The sequence below is a fragment of the Tamandua tetradactyla genome, chromosome 10 (assembly GCF_023851605.1).
Source record: "Tamandua tetradactyla isolate mTamTet1 chromosome 10, mTamTet1.pri, whole genome shotgun sequence".
NCBI classification, from domain to species: Eukaryota; Metazoa; Chordata; class Mammalia; order Pilosa; family Myrmecophagidae; genus Tamandua; species Tamandua tetradactyla.
Window position 1 is genome coordinate 60971254 of NC_135336.1, and position 16231 is coordinate 60987484.

Here is a 16231-nt window from a genome sequence, read left to right on the forward strand (position 1 = left end):
TTAACCAAACTATCATAACTATTTTTCTCTGTATATTAAAGTTTTTATATTAATTACAAAATGTCAGAATATATAGAGATATATATAAAATAAAATAGAAAGTCTTCTAGTCCCGTGTAAAGAAAATTGCTCCTATTTGCGGGTATTTTTCCAGACGATTTATAATGCACAGCTATATTTCTTAAAAATAACGAATCATAATGCCCACATTGCTACATTTCTTCTTTCATTGAAAGGTACATGGTGAATATATGCCATGATGAGGCATTTTGATTCAAATCATCTTGTTCATGGTTGCGTAATATTACATTTATAAATATTTCACTCATTTTCCGTGTTTGCTTAATACATATAATTTTTCAATGAACATCTTTTCAAATACATCTGCACATAACAGGAATACAAATTCTATTAATAGTGGCACTAAAAATAAGTTCACTTTGTGGACATTAATTTATGTGTATTCCGTTAATCCTTATGAAAACAGGCAAAGAAACTAAATCTTGGTGAAATTGCATACCATGCCTAATGTTTCATTGTTTGGAAATATTTGAACACTGGTATGTCTGATTCCAGAGCACAGACATTTAACTTCTAACTTAACTTCTATACCAGTTAATCTGATGAGATATAATAAGTACAACCAAAAAACGAAGATTTTCTGTTTTTACTATTAACAAAATTTCTCTTAAACCCAAATATAAAGATCAAATTTATGTCTCTTGAGCACTGGCATCATGGTCATTAAAATGTAAATGCTTGACAAGCACCCAAAGAACATCTTTTAACGTTTATAAAACTGTAAAGTCCCTCAATGCCATGTAGAAAGATGTGATGGCACACTTTTGCACAGTGCCCTGTCCTTGCAATGAAATGTTTTTTTTTCAGAATAAAAAGCATAATGAGTAGAAATTTTCACATATACATAAGAAACACTTGCTGTAGGAATTTAAGCAACTGAAGTCTTTTATTCAGTATAACTTCGCTTAACAAAGCTGTGTGCTTATATGTACTATTTTGTGCACTTTAATCAGTGAAACATATATATCTGTTTATACTTCTAAACAAAAAGTTTGGATAGAAGCAATTGCTATGTATGTTCTTGGATTCCCTCACCTCTTAATATTCTTTTTTGCATTCTTACATCTTACATTTGGTTTAGTAACGTGTCTGAACGCATAAGAAAAGAACTTTTCGCATCATGAATCCACCTAACTACCTTATTCCTGTGTGTGTTTATATCCTTTTTCTATTCACACTGTGAAATTTGTCATTAAGTCACAACAAACCTGTGAAATCTGTCATTCCCTCTATGTAATTCACAGGGTAAGATGCCATGATCAATTAGGACAGTATTTAAACATATAATCAACAGGGTGACTGGCCACAGTGCAAATTAAGGATCTTAAAAATGACTTGATTCTGATCCCTAGAAGTGAGTTATATATTTTCTGAGATTTAACTCTCAGGCTAACAATAAAAATTTGTTGCCAGCACAGCTACATTTTTTTCCCATTTTATACATATTGGTCTTCAATAAATGTGCCTCATAAACAACTTTTATGTTACTAAGTTAAATCACATCATAAATGGCTTTCAGTTAACATAGGTGATATTTTATTTTTTTTAAATGTATAAAACTTGGCACCATGGCATTTAAATCTTCAAGCTCTTCACTCATTGTGCACAAAAACATACTTAAGTAATTTATTTCTTTTGCAGTTCTGCAGTTTGATAACTACTAATGAATATAACAAAGATTTACACTGTTAAAGTAGCACTCTTTAATGTTCTAATATTAAAGTTAGTGAGATAGCAAATTGTTTCTAAAGTGACATGTGAATAGGCTGTGTAATCCTTATTTTGCAAGTAAATGGGATTTGAAATCCAGGAATTATAGCAAATTTGTCAATTTTTGCATTCCATTGAAATCCATAGAAAAAACACAGCACAATGCTAAGTATGGCTATCAGTTTTATTAGGGCTCATCCAATATTAGCTGCTTTGTCATCAAAAGTTACAATTATTAGCATTCCCTGACACGAAACGAAAGAGATGTTTCTATAAAATACACAAAATAACAACAAATAATTTTAAATCAATTTTTGTCTTCAGATCCTATCAATATACCCTGTTGTAAGGTCCTGAAACAACATGTGAATCAACCTTTGTCTTTTTCTAGGCTTAATAATATTTTCTATGGATGTGCAGCTCCTGAAGTACGACCCCATTCCATCCACCTTCCCCTCTGTTACGACTGCTCTTGAGTGACTAGGATTGAGACCTACTTCTTCTCCCTGGACAAGCTAATTTTGGTCCTGCGTAGCTTCAAACTTAGTCACTGTTCTGCACTCTGAAACTCTGTCTCCAATCCTGTCAGACATACAATCTGCATTTCAGACATACAGTTACTTTGTCCAAATGGAATTACTAACTGCTCCCCAATTTAATTCCTGTGTTCCTGATTCAGGACTCCAATTTGCTTGTGTTCCAGTGGCATCACACTTCTCTCCATGTTCTGAGGACAGTGGCTAATTCACCATATACTTCATCCCATCATATTTTTTTGTGTTCCTAAATCCCCCCCTCCCCTGGGAAATTTGTACTTAAAAGTCTAGCACAGGAATGGCCACATGTATATAAATCCATGCCTGATGCTTTCTAAAACGCCTCACCTCAGACTGAATTAATTGCCAACTGGGTGCATGCCGGATGCCTAATATCTCTGAGACTACAGGAATTTAAGGAGAGAGGATGTATTATGACACGTATGCTAGGGAACCATCCTGTTTACTGTGGAGCATCAAGGGCAATTCTTGTATACAGTAAGCCAAGTATGGGACTTTTCATACAAGCTGGTACACACTGGCATTCTTCTAGAGTAAAGATGGTAGTTAGTGGTTAAGGAAGAGCCATTTGTTAACAGGGTGGGGGAAATTAGGAAATGCGGTACCACTGAAAAGACAAAACTCAGTTGAAACTTAAAAAAGGACAAATATTTTGATCATAATCTAGATAGCTTAGAGAACATGGAGTTGATTTAACTTGAAATGTATTTATTTCCAAATGTAGGCAAACTCAGAACAATTCAAGCAAACCAAGAAAGCTTTAAACAGACAGAAGCTTTTACTGATTTTTCCCCCTTTCATTTGGGGCTTTTTTTTGTTTTCTAGAGTATTACTTATCCTAAAGTAACTTCAAATTAAATTTGACTACTAACAACACAACAGGACGAGAAATCTGAGCAATAAGATAGAGCTTCAAGTATCTTAGAGAGTATTCTGCAGTGTATAATTAGTTTGCTCAGCATAAAATAAGCCTTGGAGTCCTTAAATAATAGCTACAGTTGAATTACCTTGACATTTTAAGCTGACATAGCTGGGGTGTTTGGGATTCTTTATCTCATGTATTTTACAATGCCATTCATTTGTGCCTGCTTGAATTAACAAAATGTATTCAGCAATTCTGACTTATCACCACTGAAAATTTAAAGACCAAGTAATATTATTCTTAGAATGCCCAAAAAAATTTAAATAAATAAAATGCAAACAAAATTATGTTTTTTTTTTTTGGAATCTGGCTGTTCCATATAATATTATTGAGATCACAAATTCAGAGCTGACTGAGAGTAATAATTTTATACTAAACCTATCAAAGTAAACTACTGATGAATAGATGGCTCCACTTAGGAGAATATCCCTTCAAATCTGAGATATTAGTGAACAATATAGTACCAATGCAACATAGGAGTTTATATTAAAAAAATCTAATTTTTAAAATAAGGACTTATCAGATAGTAGGCACCGAGGAGAGACTGTAAACCTAAATTAATAAGTGTAACATATGAATAGACTCATTACATGCCCAATCAGTTTGAAAATAGAATACAACATTGAAATATTATGTAGTTGCAAGCAGCTTTACATTTTGTGATTAGGATAATACTTAAATATCTACCATTTTTAACTATTAATTTAATTATGAGTTTAAGAATTGAGAAAGGAAAGGTTTCAAATAAATTTATAGTTGTTCATGTATTTTTAATTCCTCAAAAACCTTCATGAATTCAGTAAGCATCTATTCCACTAGTCCCTTTGAGTTCCCTGTGACTCTAATTATCTTATCTCCTCCTCCTGCACTCCCAGCTATTGGGCCTTCCATCCATTTCTGTAATGTCTTCATGAACAAAGAAGAAACCCCTAGCTTGTTATGTGTGGCTTCCATCATAGGAATCATCATTAGAAATTCATTCTTGCATCCATTGTGATCTGTCTTCAATCCGGAGCACCTTTTGTGGGAATTGCTTACCACTTACCTTTTAATCACCAAATGCCAATCACTCTTCATCTTCTTAAACATCTTGAAAGCATTCCACCTTTTTAAAACTCATATGACCTTGGGAAAGCTATTTAACTCATTTGAATTTCAACATATTTACATTTAAAAGAGAGTTGATACCCAATTTTTAGGGACATTGTAGAAGAACTGAAATAATACATGTGAAATAGCTGTTGAGTGATAGGAGCTCAGTGATGGTAATTGTTGTTTGTTATCATAGTCTTCTAATTGGAATCTTCATCTCTAATCTCTCACCTATTCAGTAGTCAAAATTTCTCACCACTAATAATTTGAAAATGCCACAACTAGCCTCAGCTATCCTCAGCATATCTCTCTTCTAATTGCAGAAATCCAATCTTTCTTTCTAGGTCAAACACACACTATTTCCCAAAGACACACAGTAAAAGCAGGCTGTTCCCTACTCCCTTTAACTTACTTCTGCTATTTTCCTTTTGCTTGAAATTCACTTTTTCCACCCCAACTTTTCAAATTTCTATTCATATATTAAGTTCCAGGTCAAATATGAACTCTTCCAGCAAGTCTTCATCAGTCATCACAGTAGGAAATGAGTATCTTCATCCTCTGATTAGCTGTAGCACTCAGTAACCTCAAGACACTTTGCCACAAACTGCTTTATATTGTAGACATCCTTTCCTCTTTCCTATGTGAAAATCTTCAGTATACATCGTTTTTTTTCATTGTATCTGCCTTATATCACTCAAGATAATGGTCAGAGATAGTAGGTACCACAAAATATTATAAAATATATGGACCCCAAGCTACTTATATACACTAGTTATTAAACCTGATTATATTATTTTGTAATTATAATTTATGTACTTATAATTAGCAGTTTGAAATATTAATTCTGTAGAGTCAAAGGTGTAAATGTGATTCTTGGATGCAAAACATTAACATATCAACATTTCAATTGCGTATGTATTTAGTGTGTGCTATTTTAAAAGAGACATGAAAAGTTTGATCTATAGAATTTAAGCTGTGGCATTGGGGATTTTTTTTGCAACTTCCAATTTTGGGAAAACAATGAGAACAGGAACAAGTCTGACACAGAAAATTTTAGCATATGGAAGGCAGCATGGAGTAGCCAGAAGAGTACTCGGATCATAAGGAGGTGATTTGGATTATAGGCAATTAAAAGTTCTAATCCTACTCTGAAATTCACTAGCTTTAAGGCACTCAATGAATTAATCACACTCTCTGAACAGTCCTCATAGGTAAAATAAGGATGACTAAACCTTCTTCTAAAAGGTTGTGTTAAAAAAAGAAAAAAAAAAAGGCGGGCCATGGTGGCTCAGCAGGCAGAGTTCTCTCCTGCCATGCCCGGGACCCAGGTTCAATTTCCGGTGCCTGCCCATGCAAAAGAAAAAAAAAGAAAAAGAACCCAAAGTGTTAAGGTCTGTAATACACTTGATACCATGCAGGTATGCTCAGTCAATTTTCATTATACTTGTTATGGTGTTATTATTGAAGCCAAGTTTCTAATTGGGCCTAAAAGGAAGCTATCTCTGGGAAGCTGTTTAAAGCATGTGAAAGGAGGCACAGACTTTCTTGCCCAACTAGTCTTTAACATTTGCAATTTGAGAGTTAAATCCACATTGGAGTCGTGAGGCTTTATCTTTTCGGTTCTTTACTCAGGGAAGGGTTTCTCTTTTAATGCACATAATTTTCCTGATCTATGACAAATGCCACAAACTGTTTCACCTTAATAATGGGAATTTACTGGCTCACAGTTTAAAGGCTAAAAGGCTTGCTTTCCCCAAGGGTCCGTGGTGCTTTGACTGGCCAGCAATCCATAGATCCTTGACTTCTTTGCCACAGGGCAATGCACATGGCCATATCTTCTGGGTTCCTGCTGACTTCTAATCTAGCTTCTCCCTGTAGCTTTCTCTCTCTTCTGAAATTGCCCTGTTTATAAAGATTTTTAGTAATCTGAATTAAGTTGGTCATGACTTAACTAAAATCAGCATTTTCAACAGATCCTCCTTATAATGGGTTCACACCTACAGGGATGCAGGTTAAGATTAAGAACATGTCTAGATCTGGGTGCATAATTCAGTCTAGCACAAAGGTGGTCATATCTTATTGTGCAAAGAGCCTTTATTGAAATCAGGTTTGGAAAGAAGTTAAGGAGAATGGGGATGATATGTTTCTGGAGGACTGGTCATGGAGGCAGGAATCATTGGAATGATGTGCAAAAGTAAAAATAAATTCTTAGGTTCTCCATGAACTAGGGGTGCTCAAGCTGATATAAAGGGGGTGGGGCTATGAGTTCTCATGGAGCAGAACCAAACCAGATCCTTCTTTATTGACTAATGTTTACAGAGGCAGCACAGGAATGCAGAAAACACTGTGCAACTGTGGAGTTCTGGATTATAACTTTCACAGAGCAGCTCACTGTCAGCATAATTTATCCTCACTTGTCCTGTTCCCTCAATTATCAAATGCTAGGTTTAGCCCACATGAGCCCTAAATCCCCTTTAAACATAAAGGTGCATTCACACTCTGATTATGTCATCTTCAGAAAGGAGAGAATTTCTTAAGGGTGTTTACAATCACATTCTAAATATATTTCTTCATTTTTGATCCTCCAAATAGTTGTTCCATGGATTAATTTTGAGTACATAAATATGTTTATGTGTTACTGAAGAGACCAGAAGGACTTTGCCTCTCTGAGTTTTCTGAGATCCTTCAGTTGTACTTTTGTCATGCTCTTTATAGTTTATTCTTCTTGTTATGTGAGATGGGGGCTCTTTAATTTCATCCTTGGGTTGTATACACATATTAGTGGTATTTTTAGAAGCACTTTATGAGTACAAAATCTATTCCCTGTGCCCTCATCAATTTGAAATTACCATTTTAAGGCTGATTAAATAAGGATTAGTGCCAATGTTCTACTTATTAGGCTGTGTCTTCAACTGGAACTGATGATGTAGTATTTGTCAATAACTAGTTCGCAGCCCTAAATTCCACAAAATGAAGCCTTTGCATCGGAGTCCATCTGTCTGAAAATTTTAAGGCAAGCTTCCATGAAGAGGAAAGCCATCTATTATGTGATGATATGAGCGTAAAGTGGCAGGTATCACAGCTGTTTGATTACTGCTGGGAAGATGACTTGTATCCCCCCTAAGCCCTTTATCAGAATCCAGCAGTGATGAATTGAATTCCCCTCACCTTAGCATGATGATTGATTACTTTAGGAGGATATATAAGAATGGTAGAATCTGAGCAGACATTAATTAACATCACAATGAAAAAATGTCAACATTGATCTCTACTATGATATGAAATTGATCCAAGGAGTTGGTCACGTATCCACTAAACGTTCTGAAAGTACAAACGATAAGGCATCCATCTGAGTTATTTGCTCAATGAAACCCATTACATTATCATATAGTAATGGGAAGATTCAAAGCATATTCCTGTCAGGAATTACACAGACTTTTTGTGGCTAAACTAATATGTTATGTTCTTTACGTATAGTTCATAGTTCGCATTTAATAATGGTAGCCTTTAGGAATGATCTTGGATACATGAAGAGAATGAAAGGAGTGGGTGGTAGATCTATTATGAAGTGGTATTAAGGGCACTGCCTATGAAGCAGACGAGATCAATCCTTTGGAACCTCAAAATAGCTATGACACTGACCTCTCTCCGAATCAATTCCTTCAGTTTAAATTTGTCATCTCTTCTGCCTATTACATTCGATGAGCAGGAAGATTAAATGAAATATTATTGAAAAGCAAAAAATAAATTGAAAACATTACACAAATTATCTATACACAAAGAGTATGGCATTTATGCTTTCCTATAAGTTACAATCAGGTTAACGGTCAACAATAGACTGGAGAAGCAAAAATAAAATATTTTGAATATTGATGGTTAAATTAGAATTTCCTTAAAAGGAGATAAATAGATGGTTTAGGAAAGTAGTTTCTATATCTCAAATTTTTCATAGCTAAAAATGCCGAGAGAAATTGAAACCAACTAATAACTTCAAAGTCTTTTAAATGATGTACTTTCCTTTTAAAAGTGAGCCTTAGAAAATTAACAATAGAAATTTGTTGTTACTTGTTTTCTTAATAAGTAAGAAGTCCTTGAGAAGTTTAGTCCATTTTTTTGTGTTGATTACCTTTGAAAAAATATCTCTTCATAGCCTTTTAAAAATTATTGCTATTTTTTTAAATTATAGCAGCTATAGGTTTACAGAAAAGTCATGTAAAAATACAATGTTCCCATATATCATATGATTGACTCTTTGCATTAGTGTGGTACCTTTCTTACAATTGCTCAAAGAATATTCAAATGTTCTGTGAATTATAGTTCATAGTTTACATAAAGGAGGAAAAGTATCTTTAAATAAACTGTTTGAAATTCCACTGCTCAAGGTGAAATGAAACTATACCACAACCAAGTACAGAAGAAACAGAAAGTACTAATAAAACTAAAATTGATCAGCTCAGACAGGTGCTGAGCCAGTGAAAAGAGGTTAGTGACTAATAACAGTGCACAACCCCTTCTTATTTCCTGAAAAAAAAAAAAAAATTAGTTCAGTAACAGCAAGTGAGCTCCCGAGGGAATTATACAAGCGGGCTGATAAAGTCCTGTGAGCTGATGCATGAATTTATTCTTGGAATAGATGAAAGACAAAGGTTAATAGGCTGAGAATGTATGGAAAAGATAAAGACTAGTCATTTTAAATGCTTTGTTTGCAAAATTATGTAGTTGAAGAAGTAACTAAAAACTTGAACTATGGATCTGTCTCCCCCATACTCTTAAGAGAAAGTAGCATTGTCACTAGAAATGTTGGAAAAAGATTTGTAGCCTGGGAACTGAGTTTCAGCAAGCCCCAGTAAGTTTACAGAACTCGACTACTCTTTCATGCATTCAAAGTTCTAATATACATTTAGGATTATTATATGCCAGACATTGTGGTAGCTGTTAGGGATACAAACATGAATAAAACATCATTCTTGATGTTAAAAGTTTATCATCAAGTAAGGAGAAGGACGTGGCCAACATAACTAAAATAATGCTATTAGTCATATGATAGACAGTATAGTTTGGTATATAAAAGGCATATAGCATAACTCTGCTTGAATAAATCAATACACAACAAAGAAAAAAAATAAAATAAATAAAATAAAACTGCAAAGGCAAGACCAGAAATATAGAAGGTTCCTAAGAAGATAGTTTGTTGAAAACAATGAATGGAAAATAAAAGAGAGATAACACTGTGCAGGTCAAATGCAAATTGTACTGAAGGGATAATGTGACAACACCTTTGCCAGAATTAATTGCAAAATGTCACATCCAAAAGTGCTTTCGCTGATCTTAATGCCAGTGTTACTGACACTTCCACAAGAGTATTTTTGCAGAGTTCTATTATTGAACTTGGATTAATTTGCTTCCTGATATCAAATATGAGCATTAAATTACACATGCCCTTTTTAAGCTCATGCACAGGAACTCAGCTATAACAGACTCATGATCTTTGTTTTCTTCAAAGAATGAATCCACAAAAATTCTGTAGAAGTTGATAGCAAGACTAGAAAAAGCCAATGCCTCAAGTTTTAGAGGGCTTTATACGATCCGCTGTTTGATATGGAATATGGAGACTATAACTTGTTTTCATGAAAGATGAAGATTCCTGTAATCTTTTTCATTTATCTCAATCAACATTTCGTTACAAACTAAAGTTTGTATGATAGAATGTCATTGAGAAAAAGCCATTTGAGTTAAATCCTTTTTGCTCTAAATTATGTTCTTATATTTCCTAGGGTAATTTTTCACAAAATTTTATGGTAGTCATCAAGATAATTAAGTTCTGAAACAGGTTCTAACAGCAGGGAGCGATGGAACATAAATTAAAAGGGTTTTAAATAACCAGATTTTATTTAAATCCCCAAATGAACACTCTTAAAGAGATATACCTTTGTAGTATTAACTGATTTACATAGCTACATTTTAATGAAAAATTAAAAGAAAGCTTTTAATCATAATTGCTTTTAATTCTAAGTGAAAGTTATATTTGCAACAGTAGACATTGAAAAATGGGGTGTTTGAAGCTGTTTCCTGCTGACAGTTTTAATTTGACTTGCTTTGAATTTCATCTGGATATTCTAAGATTTCATATGATGGTGCATCAATTTTAATTCACGCTTTTGTTTATGTATTAGATAAATTTAAACACATAAATAGAAGCTGTGAGGATAACAACTAAAGAAAACAGAAATGGAAACACTGACACAAAGAATGAATATAAAGATGAACAGCAGGTTCATGAAAATTGCTGAGGCTAAGGTATAATAAGCAAATACAAAGAAAGAATTCCAAAAGGGAAGTACAGAAATAACATAGGGACATACTTTGGAAAATAATTCAAAAGATTGATATCCTCATTAACCTGGGAATAAAGGCTTAATATGTTGGTCCAAATTAGTCTAAAAAGAAAATATTTAAGAATGATTTTATTGTCTACAAATTTGATTTTTAAAATTTGTGAGTTGCCCTAAAATTGGAAGTGTACAAGTAATGTAAAACATTCCATTACATACAAAAATGTTATTCTTTTATGTTTTGCTATATATCTCAGAATTCTGAAAACCAGTAGTTTGTATTAGTCAATGGGTTGTGACTCCAACAGAATGCTTTATTTTAAATATGAATGCCTGTATGATGAAGTTAATTTTATTCAATAAAAGAAAAATTAAATGCTTATATAATTAATTTAGCATGTATAGCCATATTTCAAAAATAGTATTCCTAAATATTCAATAGGTAAATATATCATCAGCATACAATTTCATCTCTCATGTAGACCTTTTGCAGTGAATGGCATGTACACACACACACACACACATATATATATGTATATACATTGTATGGATTACTGGTTTCCATGTAAGTGGAAAGATAGATGTAGATAGATGATTAGATAGATGATAAGCAGATGTTGACAGAGAGATGATAGATACTAATATAGATGAATACATAAATATAGATATATATATGAATATATAAATATGGAGGAAATGATTTCTAGGGTATTTATCTTATCTTCTATCTCTATTTTTACAAGTTCTCTAATTTCACTGATTACGTTTGAGGAACTGAATTCAAAGTTAAAAGATATTATTATAATCGCCATTTCCCCCCCAAACTTAACCATCCTTCCATTTCGGTGTTAGATGAAAATTGAGTTAAACAACATTAATTAGCAATTCTAAATAATCTATGTTGATAGAATACAGTATGACATGGGTGGAATAAAAATTTTCAAAATAATTTATACTGATTTCAAAACTGGTTTTTACTATATTTGTATTTGGTTGTGTGGGGTGTTCTAAGAATTACAGCATTCCAAAGAAAAATGAAAAGCATGGGTGTAGCACACAAAGAGCTCAGAAACTGTCCTGCTTTATCATCCTGAATAACCCCTTCTGGATGCATATTTCATGTTAAAACTTCAAACCTGCAAAAGCATAAGCATTCTTGCTATCAAGTCATTTTGTTTGGGGGTAGATAAAATGATTCTTCTATTAGTTTTATAAGTCTTAGCATGAGGTATCACTCATTCACTAGTTCATTGCATCATGAACACATTTTCTTGAGCACTTACTACCCATTTCAGGTATACCAAGCACTGGGGAGCAAGGTGGACGTGGTCCCTGACCTAACAGAGCTTAGTACTGTCCACGTCACTGAATCTACTAGTGCCTCAGTGAGTTACTCAGACAATGCCTAGGTTCATTTATGATTATGATTGTCAAAGTTCCTTCTGTGCCTCTAGTTCAAAGATTGCTGTGGAGAGGCAGGTTATGTGTTGGCATTTGGGCATATAAAGATGCTTAAAATGGCAAAAGATATCATGAATAAAAATAATACCAAGACATATTGTCAATTATTATTTGAAAATTAAGCTATTTTATCCGATAAACTCCACTGTCCAATAGAATTGCATGATCGTTTCAATATATCTATTACCTTTAAGGTTTTAATGATATATTTTGAATAAACTGTTTCTATAGCATCTTACTAAATCTCTATAAATTCCAGAGTTGTCCTGTAATTTTTTTTTTTGGTATGCTATGTGGTAGAATCATATTTCACTATTTTTCCATGTGAGTATCCCATTATTGCAGAACCATCTGTTGAATTTTTGTTTGTTTTGGATTCTTTTTGTTTGGTTTGCTTGTTTGTTTTCTGGCAAAGTGTATGGACCGGGAATTGAACCTAGGTCTCCCGCAAGGCAGGTGAGAGTTCTACCACTGAACTACCCTTGCACCCCCTGTCCTGTAACTTAAGGCATAAAATTAAATTCCCAATTTATGTAGTTCCAAGTCACTTTATAAAATGATTTGCATTTTCCTGTACAGTCAGCTAATTTTTATTGCACGTTGTTATAAAGCAATTACATGTGAGAGTCAGGCATGAACTTTCTAAAATAATTCATAATTTTTTTTGATATTTTCTGTTCTTTAGCAGGCTTACTTTCACCAGACTTTTGCTCATCTAAAATAAACTGAGAATTTTATATTTCCAATTCTGACAATAATTATGTTGCTGAGCTAATATTTTTAAAGCATGCAATTATTTTGGAGATGTAATTTTGACAAAGACTGTGGGCAGTGACATGGTTTAAAGCATCACAATCTATGATGAAGTAATGCACTTTTATTGTTAACATTTGGAACACAGAAAAAGATGTAAAATGGAACAATGTTAATGCATTTAAATGAGAGTTTTTATGGACAGGAAGTATGTAGAAGGAATTTTGGCTTTGGACAGAGTTCTAGCTCTGCTACTAATTGCCTATGTGACCACATGTTACATGGCTAAGCACACTGAAATGACAGGATATACAGTATTTTCTTTAAGGTTCATCCCAGCTAAAATGACTGTATTTCTAGCACTAATATAATGTTCTAATTCAACCTTTAAAAATAGCCAATTCTTAAAAGTAGCTTATGTTAGAGTAATGGCTAACCTTCGATCTGTAACAAATATAACTCTCTAGCAAGTAATTTTAAAATGCAGGAATTCAAAGGACAAAATAAAATGAAGTGGTTACATTGCAAAAAAAAAAAAAAAAAAGAAAGAAAGAAAGAAAAAAAACCTAAGGTAGATAACAAATCAGGTGTTTGCCCTAAATGCAATATGACAGCAAGGAAAGGTTAGTGCTATTGTGGGATACACAACAGCAAAACTGAAGATTTTAGTTCTGCTTTGTGCAACTCAGCAGTTAAAAAAGGAATCCAATTTGATTATTAAAATCCAGAAATAAAATGGTCATTTTCTTGCACATTACAGAGGCCCTCAGGATCTACTGATAATGCCTTCTGATTAAAAATTGTGTGTGTGTGTGTGTTTTAAATCAATCATACATTTATATGTTAAAGAATTTGGATTAAACTTATCATTAAATAAATTAGTGTTTACAGAGGCTTTGACATTTAATTCTAGAAGCCCTTTCATTTCAATTCTATCGGCTTACAGGTAAGGAAAAGGATGTACAGAGAAATAATGTAAATTAATTTAATGCTGGATATTTAAAATTATTTTTTGCTGTATCTTCAAATACAGAAGAACACAGAGTCTTGTCCATGAGTAGTCAATAAATGTTTTTTTCTGAAACATGACAAATCAGACACATAACCAGTTCTAATTTTCAAGTCTTCTAATTACCAGACTAATATAGTTGTTGTTGTTTTTTCCATTACACCATTATGTTCTTTTCTTGAAGTAAATTATGGTTAAAACTAACAGAGAGCAAGGCAGTGGAGGAGGAGGGAGCAGCGGGAGGGGCTGACCTAGCCTGCACTGCACACCCTGGGAACACTATTGCGTGCGGGATGCAACTGCGTGTGGAACTCTATTGCACTTTTGGAAGACTATTACTCAGAAGAAAAGGTGCTTGATTATTATAAGCCAAAGATACACCAAAGCACAGAGGGCTGCTGTGTCTGTAGAGCTAAGTCCTCCAGTTCCTGATTCATTGACAGTGAACACCATGAAAAGGACTTCCAGTGCTGTTTTTGTTGCATGAGTCTTATCCAGGAGATATTTTGAATACCTGTGTCCTGCTTGTGAACAAATAGAAAAAGCTGCCTGCAGGATCAAAAACAAAAGACTAAACTAGAATCACGAGGTCTAAATGCAAAGCGGGGTCCAGTCTAATGACAATGTTGAAACCAAAAAAGTGAAAAATCTGTCTGGAAGCAAAATAAAAGGTAACTTGAAATATTACAGTGACTCAGCAGTCATACTCATTTATTAAATCCTATGTTCTCTGTTGTAACTTCTCCTTTGATCCTACTCCCTATATATAGGGGTCTTTGGGCTATGTCCATTTAATGTTTTCATATTGAAAAGAGGTGTCAACAATAAAGGATAAGGGGATGGAATTAGTTGATATACTGGTCCCTTTAGGTTTCAGGATTTATCTGGCCTAGGACCTCTCTGGAGGTTACAGTTTTCTGGAAAGTAATCATACTACCTGGAACTTTTGTAGAATCTCAAATAGAGCCCTAGGTGTTCCTCAGGATTGGCAGGAATGGTTTAGGTTGGGGTTTGGCAATCCATGGCAAGTAGCAATATCTAGCTGAAGCTTGTGTAAGTGTAGCCTCCAGAATAGAATTGAATGAAAATATGGGAATTACAGTGGGCAGAGATGGGATTTGTCATCTGACAGATCACATGTAGTTTGCCTTTCCTACATTCAGAAACAGTGGTTGAGGCATTTTTTTTTTTTTTTTTTAAAGATGGCTGGCTATGCTTGTTTTCCTGCATGGTAGTAAATTTCTCTAACTCAATATTATGGACTTTCCTCTATAGGTGTATGTTAGTAATTTTTGAAATATAAAGCCTTTGCCAAGATTCTGATGATTTAAACCTATACTATTGAAATATTAAGCAGGACAGACTGAGCTTTCTGGTCTGCCAGAATAGACAAAACTCCATTTGAATTCTCTTAGCCATTTATATCTTGTTTTGTTACATTTCTTTTCCCCCTTTTAGACTGGTTAGAACAGGTAGAAGGTAAAACTTGAAAATGTGAAATAGTAATCCATACTAAACATTGAGATCTGTTCTTTAACTATTTTTTAAAACATACTTTGATATATATTAAATTTCACAATAAAAATGTTTAAAAATAAAAAAGCAACCAGATCAGCAAACTGCAGAAAGAAACTTGAATGCACAATTCTGATGCTCACAGTGCTACCTCAAGTGCCTCCAAAGCCCGGACTCCTTATTACAGTGACCAGGCCAGGGAAGGGTCAGATACCAAGATGGCTCCCGTCTCTAACAGAGCACGAGTCTTTCCCTTTTCAGATCTCACATCCTGGATAAGACAGAAAATATACTGTGGGATTGTTTATAAACATCGTTTGGGGGAAGTCCTCTTTGACACACATCTATTCCAGCTTTGCTACAGCCATAAGAAAGCAGCTGTTGAGAAGCCAAAGGAGAAGGGCCAGAACCTATCACGTGTCTCCACTCAAGAGTGTTGACTGAGGTTTATGTAGATGGGAAATAACAACAACAGCAGCAAAAATAAAAATTTGGAGGGCGATGCAATGGCGGCTCAGTGGCAGAGCTCTCACCTGCCATGCCAGAGACCTGGGTTTGATTGCTAGAGCCTGCCCATGCAAAACAACAACAAAGTGACGCTCCAATCTTTAACTTGGATACTTGTTATTTGGCTGAAAGACAGTTTCTAGAATGGGTTTGAATAGGTTTTTGTTTCCCAACCCAGTTCCACAAACTCTGAAGCCAGGGTCTAGCTTGCTAAAAGAAAGTGCATAATATTTAAGATACTGAGTAGCTCATAAGAAAGCCAAATACTGCTGCAAAGTGCTCTTGAAGTTAT

At 34.1% G+C, this 16231-nt stretch overlaps 1 long non-coding RNA gene and 1 pseudogene across 1 annotated transcript in view; one reads left to right on the top strand and one right to left on the bottom strand.

Moving 5' to 3' along the window:
* The window catches only part of LOC143647951 (uncharacterized), a 282296-nt gene that overhangs the window by 169629 nt on the left and 96436 nt on the right, over nt 1-16231 (bottom strand). The gene's annotated exons all lie outside the window — the stretch shown is intronic.
* LOC143648858 (SIN3-HDAC complex-associated factor pseudogene) lies at nt 13516-15872 on the top strand (annotated as a pseudogene).